Here is a 15,052-nt window from a genome sequence, read left to right as displayed (position 1 = left end):
GCCCCCTAATAAAATTGTTCTTCCGGTTGTTACAGAGTCGAGCTGGAGAGCATAACGCGAAACCGGAGGAGCAAAGCGTGGGCTCGTTCAATATTTCGAGCCTAGGCATTCGGCAAACGTAAGCCGTCTTATCCTTAAAAGGGCCATCGTGCTGCCCCAAACACGAAGGGTCAGAACACTTTCGTGCACTTGTTCGCCTCCGGAATCCCGACCTCCGCGAGTATGATAAAAAGATTCCACCCCGCCCGTGACTTCCTTCCCTCGATTCCCGCCTCCCATTCTCCCGGTTAACCCGCCGCCCTTCTTCCACCACCCTTTTTACCGATGCTAGAAGAATGGACGTACTCGAAATGGCGAGCATGTGCCCCGGATTGGCAGGGGCACTTTGCTGCCGGTCGTTCGAAAACCGGCCGAATCGAGTCGACCGGACTGCAACGGGGTGTATACCGGTGTCGAAATATTTCTGAAAGAACGGTGGCCGACTCGAACAGGATCCGGGAAGTCCTTGGAAAGGGTACACCTCGACGTGGAAAAGTGAGAACGCGAGACGACGGCAAGAAAGATGGTAAGAAAAAGGGGGAGCGAGAGAGATAGAGAGAAATCCGAGAGAAAAGGCTGAAAGAACGAGGAAGCAAGAAAAACGCGTCCGAAAGAGCGGGACAGGTAGAAGTATTCGGGAAAAGAGTATGAGAGTGTGGTATATACCGAAGAAACGGGTGGTCGTTCGGTCGTACGTGAAGGGTCGGCGTTAGGCAGTTGGAACCTGGAATAGTGAGGAAAAGGATAGATGGAGATTCAACGAGAGAACGAGAGAGTCGGGGAGAGGGAGTGAGAGAGAAAAAGAAATGAAGCGTGGTAGGGTAGAGAGTAAGGGCGAAAGGCTGACGAGGGGGTAGAGGGTGTGAGAAGAGAGACGGAGAGCGCACGCGAGAAAAAGGGAGAGAGAGAGAGGGTCAGACTGGGGGTTGGTGTGCCTAGGGTCGCGCGAGAAGAGACCGAAGAGTGGGGAGATTCCCTAGCAGAAACCAGTCGAGTCCCGGCCTCAGGTCGCGACGGGTATTCAGTTCACAGGCGAGAGCCGTACCGTGCGGTTGGCCTGCATGCTGTTCCGGGTTCCATTTCACGCTCGTTCTCGAAACCGGTCAAACACAGTGGACCGACTCGCGCAACAGTGATCTTAAACGCACCTTCCAATCAATCCCATCGAATTCTCACCGAACAAATCCGAGCGTCCCTTAACGCACCTGTTCGTCAACGAGTTACATACATGATCGAGATAATCGCGTGTGACCGTTTCGTGGTGGCAAGTGCGGCGAACTAATGCCAACGAACACGAACCAGTGACAACCGATCCGATCTCTACCGCGATCCAAGTGCTCGACGATATAAACAAAAACTTGAAGGCCAGTCCTTCGAAGCTTGGTTCACCAGTGAGTGTGCTCTCGCATCCCTCGTTGCTTCTACCACGACCTGTCCCGATTCGTAAACCACGAAGAAAAGAGCCGCGGGACCACGCTTGTCTCACCTGTGATCCGAAGTGAGTGACAGTGACGGTTAGTGTGTAAACAAGCCAGTGATCGGGAGAGGGTGGTTACCCTCCCCTCTGTTCCCCCGTTTTGTTTCTTTGGACAGCCAGCGAAGGCAACCCTTTCTCGAGAGGATCGCCGAGAGAACGACTCGACAACCGGCACCGACTTCGCGACACCCCGTGCACCGAGTGGTGAGTTTGATCTCGATCTTTGATCCTTCCATCCCCTAGGTACGCCTCGCGTCTTTAGTCGTCTTTTCGAGCGGATCGTAAACCCGGCGCGGCGCGGCGCACTTGCGCCCAATTTCTCCGTGTGCCTCCCGACAAAGATGAGATCTTGCACGCTGTTGGAGACACGGGGGTGGGCGAACAGATTCTGCAGAGGAATCTCTTTGACGTCGACGTCGATCGGTCCTCCACTTACGTCCTTGAATGCAACGTCCGGCCAGCTAGTCGGAATAGAAGGCGCACGATTCACTCCGGATAGGGAGATTCGACGTTTCGCGATCCTTTTATCCTTGGGATCCTTCGTGTCTCCATTCTGTCCATTGGTGTCCCGAGTCCGTTCAACGGATAGATGGCTATCTGGGGCCAAAGGAACTCGCGCGCCAAAATGATCGCGAAATAGATGGACCCCGGGGTCTTCGTGGAAATCGCCTAGCCAACACGATCGCGTTATCGACGACCGGAACCGATCGCGCAACCAGTTTTCCATTCGCTTATCGTACCCGGTCGCCGAATCGGACCTCTCTCGTCGCTCCTGAAAGGCGGCTCGTGACCGTTTATTACGAAAATGGAGCGGGTGTATTTGTTTCGGCCGGTAAGCGGAAGCCCGGCCGGTGCCTGTAGGAAGGAATCGATCACTTACTTTCGTCATGTTGCCCCGCGACATTTCATCGGTCTGCTCGATCAATATTTACTCCCATCGTTATCCTTCCGGCCTGTTGTCTGTGCCGGTCTCGTGCCGCGGGCGAACGCCATTTTCGCGTTTTCGGGAACCGTAATGGCGGATTAATGAATCGCGGGAAATTAATCGGTCGCGCATCGCGTTACGCTGCACGGCCGAAATAATGGTGTTTGCGACTGTGTCTCGTTGATGCGGCCTCAACCTGTTAACCTTGAATGACGTGGCCTGTTTGCTCCAACTCTTTGATGATTTCTCGATCTCGTCACAATTTTCTAGGATTTCTGCGAATTTGTAGTGTTCGCGCTCCAATATTTTCGGAGTACATTTTTCACAACGGCACTATTCAATCCAGGTCAATTTGAACTTCAATTTTGGGATTCAGACGGTGAGAATCTAGAATGGCTCGATTATTCCAAACGTTAAGGAACGATTAAATTGAAATTGAAGCATCCGATAACTAGACTATCAACCTCTGAATTAATTTATCTAGGAACATTTTCACTCAACTATATCGTAATGTTTATCTTTGTGTAAACTCTGATAAATGATCCTGTTCCTTTTGTCAATGAATAAGTCAGTCGCACGTACACAGTTTATTTTGGTCGACAGGTCGTCAAACTGACGTGTTAACGACTTATCCGTATAGAAACTTCAATCTTTTCAGAAAGATTCGCCTGTAAGCGTCAAAAGTGAAATGTGTCGATAGTGATTTCAATAAATCGAAGGCTGCGCCAATTTGACCGATTTCACACTCGCCGAAGTTTAAAAACTGTTTTATGCTCGCGTTGATCTGCATTTGCGGAGAAAGATTTACGACAAAAGTTCTAAGTGATTCTAAGTTCGAGCGACTGGGAAACTTGTTGAGTAGACAATTTTTGTCGCTCTCGTAAAAGCTGAGTCTAGATATCGCAGTCATAGGTGCGATATAAACCACAGGACGTTCTTAACAGTTTTGGCTATTGTTACGATCACTTCCCGAGTTTTTACTGGCTTTTTACAATAGCGAAAAGAACCAGTACGTAACTAGGAATTTCTCGTCGCATTATAGCTGTCATTTTGAACACAGTGTGATGTAACGTCGTCGAGCAAGCCTTTTATATCGATACATCCGTGAATGATTCATCTGACACGTTTCCACATGAAATTCTGTCGAGGATAGAGACAGCGTGAATTCTCGCTGTCATAAGTGGCACTTAAGAAACTTCCGCACGAAAGAGAACTGTCAGCGGGTTAATCAGGTTAGAAGGAAAATGATGGAAACAATGGACTTGAATGCTATATAATGTTTCCATTGTCGGCTGACGCGCATTCAACCGGAAATTCACGATTGTTGCCCGTTTCAAGTTGCCCGATCGTTTTCGCGAGTTCCGACGCGGGCTTCTGAAAATTCCCTATTCACGAGTTGAATGTTTAATCTGCGTACGCCGCTTTCGGTTGCGTACGCAATATATCGTCCGAATCCCTTCGACGTCGACCGCCCAATATTCCCCGGGGTTTTGCAATTCGAATTTTCACAATCAAAGCCGCCCCAGTCCTGAGAAAAACCGGGTCCGCGCGAATGTTTATCTTGATACCGTAGAAAATACTCGTCCGCTCGACCGAACTGCGAGAACCGTTGACCGAAGCCGGGCAAAATTTCAGAACTGTCCGGTTTCGGAAACTTTCCCCGGGACACGGTCGCGTTTCGAATCGCAGAAGTTCAATCTCTGGGAAAAAATGAAGTCGATCGAAAATAAGAGAACCGTCTGGCCCAATTTTTCACGAGAAAACATTTTGATTTCAACCGAAACGAAACCGACGCGTGGGTGTGTGTTGGATTTACCTGTGAGTAAGTGGCTTCAGATCGGCGAAGGAAAGCGTATGAATCATTTGAAAGAATAACAGAGGGCCTGCTCGTGCCTACCAGGCGACAGCACCCACGGTGACTCACCGGTTTGTTCAAATGAGCTTAGTCTGAACAATGATTCAGATTGCATGCGCTTTCTTAGCTGCATGGCTGCGAAAATGATAAAAGTTTCAGTTCTGATAACAGAGATACCGAAATCGAAGCGAACGAAACGTAATGAAATGAAATTTATGACAACAGTATAGTATCAATTAGCGCAAGTTAGGCTATGTGTCGCACAGATTACGCACTATTGAATTGTAATTGTTCCATTAACTTCTTGTTGGTTAAAATGGTTTATCAAATTCGCCAGAAAATAAGTGGAGGTTTCTCAGAGTATTACGCCGCGTACCATAAACAGCAAATTGTATTTCGATCAATATTTGACTAGTATATTATTCGTTGTTGCGCGAAATATTTTTCACGACGGATTTATTGTAAACACAACAAATGCGAGCGTATCATTTGAATACATAATGCTCTAAAGCATATGCAATTGCATGAATATTCCAACGTCCAAATGTTATAACACTGTTCGAATATGCAGTTAGAGGAAAGTTGAATCGATAGTTTGAATCCTGGCTCGGACAGAGGGAAACCTTAATTGTGTCCCCCCTCCCCCCACCCCCTCCTATTAAGAATCGCTGCAGGACGCTGCACATCCTGCGTAGCGTCGCCCGCGTACGTTAGTATGCGTGGTCCGGTTAACGTGGACGATGAGTGACCCAATTTCTGCGTGACCGGTCAAACGGTTCTTATGAACCGGCCAAAGTATAATGGCGGTGTCCAGCGTGCAAGACTGAGAATTTAAGAGCATTGTCGTGTTGCACGACCGAGAGTCGGAAATAAGAAAAGTTTGAATGAAACTCTTTGCACGGTATTCGTCGGGAAAAGTGGTAGGAGAAGAGCGGGCGCAGGGGCGAGTCCTCTACCTCACCCTCTCTTTCACCCTTTCACGGTATAAGGGATGTCTGTAAATCTCGAGGAAAACCATCTTTTCCTGCGTATCTCCCGGCCGAAGCGGGGGGAACCATCGCGAGACGCCACGATAAAAAATATAGCGCGGAAATGATGAGAAATAAAAGCCCCGACGAAGGTTCGTTTTTATACCGTAATCTTGATGCTACGTGATACACGAGCGGCCGCTGCTTATAAAACCGAGAGATGTATTGCTTTATGAGGGAAACGACATTTTTATTCGCGGTTGCGCGGGAACGACGAGGCGACGACGGTGCATCCTAAATGCAACCCGAAGCGCGTCGATTCCGAGCCTCGAAGATCGGGAACACTTATCGGCAATAGTCCTTTATTTACCTTTGCTGACACCTGTAACCTCTTTAACACTAGGTTTACTGTGAAAATGACGGGTTCTAATATTTTTAACTCAAAATTATTACGATTCTAAGGATGCATACTTGAGAAATTATTTACCAAAATTTCTTTGGGTATATACTATTTTTAAAATATTGCTACAAATGGGGATAGCACGTTCTTGTTATTTTTAGAGCTCCGTAAACCTAGTGTTGAACTGCCCATGCGATCTTCGAAAAATCTGGAGTGAACGTGTTCGGTGGGCACGAAATTTATGGCTGTAGAATGAAACCTAACTCGCGATTCCCTTTTGTTTCTCCGTTGTCATTCGCTCCCGAAGATTCCGAGTGCAAATCGCTAACCGGGAGCACAGCAGCCAAATAAATTGCACCGTCGCGTTTTAATCGCTTCGCTCGGTCAAGCCGGTAATTAAAAATCTCTCGCTCGACGCTTATCGTCGGCGGTAATTATATTCGCTTCTGGCCACGCGCGAGCTTTATGAATATTGCGAAAACCATAAGCGGTAACAAGTTTCGAGCGTCACGAGGCCAGGCGGGGGGCAGAATTGATCGAAAACGTAGCGGCACGAAAGCACGGGGTAGCATATTTGCTCTCGCGAGAGATCGGCCGGGTTCTGTTGTAACGAGCGAAAGACGGAGGACCCGTTTTCGCCGACTGACGTCCGTCAATTACCCGCGGCGTTCGTTTCGTTCTCCATAGAGCTGCGTCCGGACACCCTTTGTGAAACTATAATAAACGTTTGACCTTTCTCGCAGCCGACGATCACGAGCGGGAGTCGCATCGGCGCGGTGTCGCCGAAAATTCGTACAGGTTTGCGTCGCCAGGCTGCTAATAATTAACGAGCTATGCTAACGGCGGCTATTAACGTATCAACGACTCGGGCGAAATAATTAATCGTCGGCCCCCGCGATTGTGTCTTCGGACCAATTAATTATGGGATAGCGTGGAGCGGTAAATTGGGTCGCGCTTGCCTGGGACTTAATCTCGCATTTCCGTCGGAAAATTCGGCCGCGATCCGAATAGAGGGGGGAGGTTCGGTGCTTACAAATGGCTGGGTCGAGGAGCGTGGAGCCTGCTGCCGTCGCCCCGAAAGTCCGTCATAAATCAGTCCAGAGAACGGGTTACTTACCCTGCCCCCGCGATCCGACGTCCGGAGAAACGTATCTCGACGACGATAGGACGAGACGTCGCGTCCGGAGCCTCCGAATACGTGACAGGGGGGGTGGACGTGGACGTGGACGAGAAGCGCGAAAGTTAGCGGAACATTTGCGTCTTACATCCTGTTACGTCACGCTTAAGCTGCGAATAGGAGAGGCGCACGGGATCGCGACGAAAAAGAACGGTCTCCTCCGACCAGCTTCTCTAGGCTTGCCCCCCCCCCTCCCAGACGTGTCTCGATACGAGACTGTCGGAACTATTCGTGTAGGAGCATGGTTGGCGTTACTCGCGACATCGGCAACAACGACACACCGGCACGGCAGCAGTTGGAAAGTTTCGGGCCGGGCGCAGCGAATTTCCATAAGTTGAGGGATGGCCTCTTCTTCGCAAAGTGAGAAAAGATTGTCGACCCCGCGAGACGGCCGGCCGAAGATGGCGAGCCGGGATACCGACGCCGCGCCGGGCAATACATTACTCGCTTGTCCCGACGAGCGCGATCTTTACCGGCTATCTCCTTTAAGTTTCTCGGGAAGGTCTTACTAGCCGGGCGCCAGCCTGCGGAAATCGCTTTTCGAGTGACACGCGGCGGAAAGACTCGCGGCGATCTGCGAATCGGTCCTTCGTTCGTCGAGGTCCTTCGTGCTCCTGGCAATTTTTGGTTGCAACTGGTACCTTGATTCTCAGGTTAATTCATATTGATACAACCACATGGGTTCCGGAAGCCAACCTTGATTATTGTAAACTTTCCGTCATGGACTAACGCATGTAACAGCAGCCTAACCGTTTGATTAGGTCGTCCCGTAAGTTCGTGCCGTTTACTCTTGTACCATTTAACGCGTTGACTGCCACGTCACCCATATACGCGTGACGGAATTATTTGTGCAGGTTTTAAAATGAATTTTTACGTTGATATATTCATTGTACCAAATTTTATTAGGATCTGTAACATACCAAACAGTTGGAGGACTACTCGGTATCATACATTTAATTTTTATTTCGTTAAATAACTTTGATTTTATGGAATTTTTGGGGTTTCTAGTTCGGCGTTCAAAGTGTTAAATTGTAAAAATAAAATATGTAATCACCCTTTCATTCCACAACCTCTTCTGACCTTTCTGGCAAAGACATCGCACCGTCGGACCAACACCAATTGTCCTATTTTCCGTCGACGCGTGTTCAGAGCGTCGGACCAGATGAAATGACATGTTTCAATTTAACCCGTTGACTGCCAAGTACGAGATACCGTGAATTCTCGTTACGAGTCAGTTGCGCGGTTCTGGCGACTGGCTCTTAGACGAAATCCGAGGTTCTCGCCGAGAGTCGCATTCGAAATACACAGGGCACGCTGGAAATCTAAGAGTCACATCCGTCTATAAGCCTATGACTACTAACCGATAGTGACAAGAAGACTGAGAAAGTGTCTTTCCCCGATACAATGTTGCACGTAGCTCGAGGTAGTTCCACCGACTTCAAATCGCAAGGTTGGCACTGACTCGTAACGAGAATTCTCTGTAACTCGTACTTTGTTTGCTTGTCATCATATGATTGATAATACTTTTGCATTCAGAAATGACATTCGGCGTATAAAATGGAAAACTATTTAAGAAGTCTTCCGCGTTGATGATTAAATTAAATTATATTTTTACACCTATCCTGAAAAGTACCGTGGCAGCCAACGTGTTAAAATCTTGGAACTGCATTGTCAGGCGAGGGATTCAAAATCATTAAAGAAGAAAGAGGCGCGAATAGACCAGGGTTCGTACTCCTTTAATTTCAGAGCCACGCAGAAGCATTCTAACTCGTTTTTCTTCCTAAAAAACGAAGACTCGTTCCGTAGAACGCAGCAATTTTCGCCTAGTGTCATGGCAGCAGCGATTTCGCCATAGCCGGTGGTCTTCTAGTTAGTTCGGTCGGGTCCGCGGGAGCCAGTTCGCGTTCTCATCTGTTTCTGCTTGCTTTTGCTTCCTCCCGTTCCTTCCTGCGGCGAGTTGGAGAAGCGCGTGCTCTCTGCTCATCGCCTCCGTTAGGAAATCACGCGAGAACAGAGCGGCGCGGTGCGGTGCGGTGCGGTGCGGTGGCGAGGTTGCTTCCTTTCGAGTTGCGTGCCTCTCGACCGCTGCCGGCGAACATAATTTCCCGAGTAATTCGGCAGCTTCGTCGGCAGTTCTCTCGCGGTTCCGACGGCAGTGCGAAAAACCTGCTCTCGTCGGACGCGGTGAGATCTGCTCTCTCCAGAGCATTTTTCTCTATTATATCGTGGTCACGTACCGCGCCAGTTGGCCGCTCCTGAATCGAACCCGGCAGCCGCTAATCCGGCCTGATTGCATGCTATTTGTGTTATTCTCGGTGCCGATTATCTGCTCGGCCGGTGTTCACACTCTGCGGAGTTCTTTGCGTCCGATGCCGGCGAGCGTGCGGCGGCAATTGTCGCGCGAGGACGCGTCGAACAACTGGCGAACGTCGATACCGGGAACGGAAACGTGGCTTATCCTCGTTATACGCTGGTCCAAAGGCGGCGATAACGCGTGCACACCCGGGAAATATTGCATCGAAAGCCTCCGCGCTCGGTTTCTCTCGTTTCCTCCATCTATCCGGCTATATCGCCGTTTCTGCGTGGCCGCGAGAGCCTCGATAATGATGTTAAACACGTACCAGCACCAGCACCGAAGGAGTTGAATCGTTAGGTCACAGTCTAAATCGCCGGGATAGATAAGGCGACGCGAAAGCTCGATATCGGCTGTGTAGAACCGCGCGCTCGACGGGGATAGCACGCTCACGCGAATTCTCGTTTTGCGAGCCACGCGATACGATCTTGTATATTCCCGCGGAGATTTCGCGCCCAGTATCGATCTAACTTATTTTATAACGCCAATAAATTAACGGCCGGCTCCGCCAGAACCCGCGTTCCTTTTTCTTTCACCTCGAACCTGAACGAGTTCTTTGATCCGACATTCACCCGGCTAAGGACCATTCGCGCGCCAGTTAGCTCGAATCAAATGATATTGCCGCTGCGCTCGCGGCTCGGCTGTTTAGAAACCATTTTTACCGGTTTTCGAGCGAGAGGCAATAACGAGAAGTTTGCGTATAACGCGATTATTTTCTAACTACAGTTTATGAGGTTTTGTTCTCCCGCGCGCTCGTGCCATGAAGCATACCTTTATAGAATCCGTGGAAGTATAATAACCCCTCGCGAGCGAGGATTTTGTATGATATATGTTTCTTGGGTGGCTAAAGTATGTATGTCTTGACAATGTGTACTGATCTTTCGTTATGTACAGGATTAAACGATGTGTTTAGTCCTGATGTCGATGCGTCGATGTTGTGCCTGAAATGGTTCAAAGTTGCGAAGTTATTAGGATATAATGTTATTTTACCAAGTTTTTTGCTCTTCAGAAAAATTGAGAAAGGCTAGCGATTTGTGGAAGTATTAAGTCGTCCCATAAGTTCGTGCCGTGGATATGTTTATTTCATTCACCATTGAAAAGTATTTTAACACTTTGACTGCCAAACTAGAAACCTCAAAAATTCCATATAATCAAGGTGTTACTTAATGAAATAAAAATCGAAAGAAATTAAATGTATGATATTGACTAGTCCTCCAACTTTCTTACATTTTACTGATCCTAATCGCTACAATGAATGTATTAACGTAAAAATTCATTTTAAAACTTGATAATTCCATCACCCACACGTGGGTGACATGGCAGTCAACGTGTGAATGAAAAACCGCAGAAATTTTACAGTGACGGTATGATGTCTTTGCCAAAAAGGTCAGAAGAGGTTGTGGAACGAAAGGGTGATGACATATTTTACTTTTAGAATTTAAATGGTACAAGAGTAAACGGCACGAACTTATGGGACGACCTAATAATACCATTTTCTCGAATCAGTGCGAGTGTATTGAAAGTTACCGCGCGTTTTCGGTCGGAGAAACATCAACGTCAATATTTCTAACAAAAAAGCTCATAATCTCTTACAGAACTATCCAATAGCTTCAAGAATCGTGAAATATGTCTGGTTGGGTACAAAGCCGCCGGCATGCCCGCATAATTAATGGAGCTTAACAGCGAGAGCCATAAAAAGAGAGTATCATTGTGAGCACAATTGTCACGAAGAATGATATTTCATCTGGCTACAGATGATCCGAGGTAAAACCCATTCAGAATCGAATTCGGAGATGGGTGGTGTCCCGCCGCGAGAGCAACATATGTTAATTCTATGGTTCGAACGCTTCCCTTTCTCATCCAGCGCACAGGCGGTCTCTCTCTCTCTCTCTCTCTCTGTCTCTCTCTCTCTCCCCGTCTGTCTCGTGCCTCACTTCGGTGTAAGCAAATCACGCGTTTTATCCGTGTTTCCGTTCCGTGGATGCCCGTTCGCGGGCCGTTTACGGCGTTGCCCGTATTACCATAGTTGGCATTGCTGGCAGTGCGTGCCAAGTACGCCTGTCGGCTCCGGTATTAGCACAATTCAATTGCGTTCGTTCAACAGACACTTCGTCCTCTTCGTTTCCGTCTTGCCCGGAGACGTTGATTTTGCGCGGTGATTAGGGTCAGAATGTGAAGCAACACAGCGGCTCCCCTGATTAACACGTGCGCTAATATAATCAGTCGGCGGAGCACGCTAATTCGAACAAGCGAAATCTCGTCGGTTAGCCTGCAATCGACAGCTCGTCGCCGCGACACCCGCTCTCAATTATCCTAATCCGAGGCGAACTTTGCTTCCCTATTCTCGTTAAGTATCCGGGCCTCGTCTCGTCGCGGCGATTCGCCGTCGCTACACTTTTGTTACACCATTGGAAAATGTTTGTCGCGTCGTTCGAATTTAGTCAGGTTGTCATTTGCTATCGTTCGTTAAAAATTCAGTGCCTATTTCACTTGATGACAGTTAGATTGCGAATCTTTATGCACGATAAAAATTGCTTCTGTTGCACGAAACATTGTGCCACAAATTGTCATTCTTTTCTGAAATTCTCTTTTGACTCTTTCACTGTTTCGAATTTCAACCAGTCGTTCTTTTCTTTTTTCTATAAACGCACAAAGCCGGCTGTCCAACGATGTAATAAAATCGCATGACTTTACTATCAAGTGTGCTGCATAAACTAAAATATTTGCTAGCACGATAAATCTCGGTTTAATAATCGCATCAACGTCATACGACTTTTATCCGAGTACTTATGTGCATTAATACCGCGTCCACTGTGATGCTGCATTCATCGGACTCTGTGCTCTTCATTTCAGCTTGCATAATACCCATTAATAAACTGTATACGGCGGACAAACGGAATTAACGGAACGGCATTGATCACATAATCTACACATAATCGACTTTACGGTGAATTGGTACTTACCTGTCAAAGTCAATTGCTAGAACAATATAGCGTTATCATCATCAAATTAGGATTCCGTCGTTGCGAAGAATCCGAACGTGTCGACGCGTTATCGAATTCAGAGCGAATTGAATTACAAATGAAACAATAAGAAACCGGAGAGACCGAACAGACTATGAATCTTCCAGGCATTTATGGTACAGGCAAACCGTGTAAAGTATAAGGGAAATGTTTATATCCGCTACAACTATTAACACTTTTATTTTAATTCTACCACTAAGGATCTCCCGGTCAGCAAAAGAAATGTTTCTTTTATTCCGGCTTCTACATAATAATCCATGAAAATGTACATTTGCATAAGCATCCGCAGTCTATATTAGGTTCCAAACGAATATTAGTTTGTACAACTCAATAAAACTGCTTGACTAACGACTGAAACCGCAATAGAAGAAACAATTGAAAAACCAAAAAATTAGCTGTGAATTCTTGGAAGACTATTAAAGCAAAGTGTTAATACCAAGTTCACCAGAAGCGGGTAGCATGCGTTGTCCCTTAAAAATAACAAGATTCATTAAACAAAAGTTTTATTCCGTGGTTTCTCGCAGAAAGACTTTTACAGCTTCGATAATTGTACGATCCGCTGTACGAAACCGGTCGTTTGGCCGGTGGCGTTTAGCGTTAATTACACAAGAAAAGGAAAACATCGTCGACGTATTGCTCAATCGTCTTGGGAACGATTATTTCCAGCAAGAACATCGAAAAGCTTCGACGGAAGCGTTCTCGCGCGCGAAGAAGATTCCGAGGAGGCACGCACACGCCCACGTCGGCTTATCGCGTGTCCCCCCGTGGCGCGTGTTAATTGCCTTTAAATTCCAGCCGGGGCCGGAATAGTGATCGGTGTAATGACAGTCGGAAAGAATGCTAATGGAGAGAAAACGGAGTCCCTGGGCCGGGGGGCCGGGTCCGATCTGTAATTTCCTCATGGAAATGCCAAAGACGCGGCCCGCGTTAGAGGGGGGCCAGCCAACGAAGGAGAGAGAGAGAGAGAGAGAGAGAGAGAGAGAGAGAGGGGGGGGGGGGAGAGAGGGGGGCAACAAACGGGGGACCAAAAGGCGCACTTACAAATTACGACGCAGCCGAAGTCGCGGCGCACGGAACCCGGCAATTTGGGAAGGGCGACGGGATTAGGCTAGCCCCCCGAAAACCATGATTTCGTCGCAACATAGGTGCGCATTATCCGCGAGAATGACGGGGCGGGGGTCGCGACGTCGAGAAGCATCGACTTTGACTTGCTAATTTCGAAACGGTCCCATGGGTCATCCGGTGTTTTTCGTTTCTGCGACCAATTATACCCGAACGGAACACCCTGCACTCGTGTTCCCGGCCTCGCCCCCTCTCGTGCTCCCCCAAAGCTTTTCCGCGCTAAAACGGTGCGCGTTTCCTTTTTTCCTCCCTCTTTTATTTTTTTACTCGAATCGCTTTCAATGGATGTAGATATCCAATGCGCTCCCGTTTCGCGAAAATGGAATAGCGACCGAAGCTTTGCGGATTCGTTCCAGATTTTTCGCCGGAGCAGAAATCTGTAACTACACTCGTGTTTCGCGATGACGCGCGTCGAAGATGACTCGCTGCTTCGCTGCCGAATATTTTCGTCGGGTATAAATTAGTTCGGTGTATACAGGGTGTCCCGGGTTTTAATGGATGCACTTGGGGAATTGATGACGGCGGATTTTATTTTACTGAACATTGAAAGCTCGAACGTGTTTATCTTATTTGTCTGTTCATGTCATGTTTACTATTTTGATACGACTTGCTGTTAGTGTTAACGGCCATGCATGTTTGCTGTTAGTGTTCAGGACGACATTTTGAAATTGTCCGATAAACACGTTCGACCTTTCAATGTTCAGTAAAGTAAAATCCACCGTCATCAATAATAACTTTATTTGTTTATTACTTTGTAATAAAGCGTTTCTGAGCAAACTTCAAATAACATTTTTTTCTTATTTCCACTTGTAGGATATGCTCCCCAAGTTTGTCCATCAAACCCCGGGACACCCTGTATTTAAGGAGAATTAACCCTTTGCACTCGACGCCATTTTAGCTCTAAAACGAAACATTCCTTCCGACCTAGAATATTTCCCATATATTTTTTCATGCTGTACATACGAAAATGGTGCAATTTACTCGTACAGTACCGAAATGTTTAGTAATTTATTAAATACAAACAAATTTAATAATGTACAAAATATTTTGAATAATGATGCAGCAATTTTTAGTGGTGCCTTTCGAGTCCTAAGGGTTGAAATCACGATTCTCTTATTTTCTGCCGAGGCTGGAAATACTCGGTGATCCGTATGTTAACACTAAACCTACCAAGCATTAACAGTATCTGGTAAACATTGCCTTATAAAAATGGCAACCCTAAATTTATTGAGATTGTCCGTAATTTTCCATATAATAAATACTTGGACAAGAAAATTTATTCCACTATTTTCCATAAACGAATTTTTATAATTTCAATAATTGTAAAATATAAAACCGGTCATTTGACCGTGGTAGGTTTAGTGTTAATGTGACCTGTTACACATCTATTGACAAGTTCACAGTGGCCGCAAAAAAAAAATGTAGACAACGCTAAAATTCTGATTTTCAAAAAATCGTCCGTACATGAATCGTCATAATTTTGTAAAGAAATCGTAGAAATGGTAGTTTCCACAGCTTCTCAAAAACTGGCAAAACCCCGTTTTTTCCCCCGTCGTGCTATGTAACGTTCCGCGTTCGAAACCTAGAAACTCGCGGCACGATAATTGATAATTGCGACGTCATGTTTCGATGCCGACAGAGACGAGCGAAAACTCTCTCCGGTCTCTCCCTTTGACTTGCTAATTCGAAATTGAAATTGCGCGACATCGGTGA

General features: G+C 47.0%; 1 protein-coding gene across 1 annotated transcript in view; it reads left to right on the top strand.

Moving 5' to 3' along the window:
- The first annotated feature begins 1,045 nt into the window (after nt 1–1,045).
- The window catches only part of Olf413 (DBH like monooxygenase olf413), a 253,276-nt gene continuing 239,269 nt past the window's right edge, over nt 1,046–15,052 (top strand). The window contains exon 1 of the mRNA XM_076786999.1: nt 1,046–1,720. The gene's annotated coding sequence lies outside the window, so the exon portion shown is untranslated. The remainder of the gene's footprint in view (nt 1,721–15,052) is intronic.

Source organism: Halictus rubicundus, chromosome 4, assembly GCF_050948215.1.
Source record: "Halictus rubicundus isolate RS-2024b chromosome 4, iyHalRubi1_principal, whole genome shotgun sequence".
In the NCBI taxonomy this organism is placed as follows: Eukaryota; Metazoa; Arthropoda; class Insecta; order Hymenoptera; family Halictidae; genus Halictus; species Halictus rubicundus.
The sequence above is the reverse complement of the archived record's forward strand: the minus strand, read 5'-3'. Positions and strand labels throughout refer to the sequence as shown.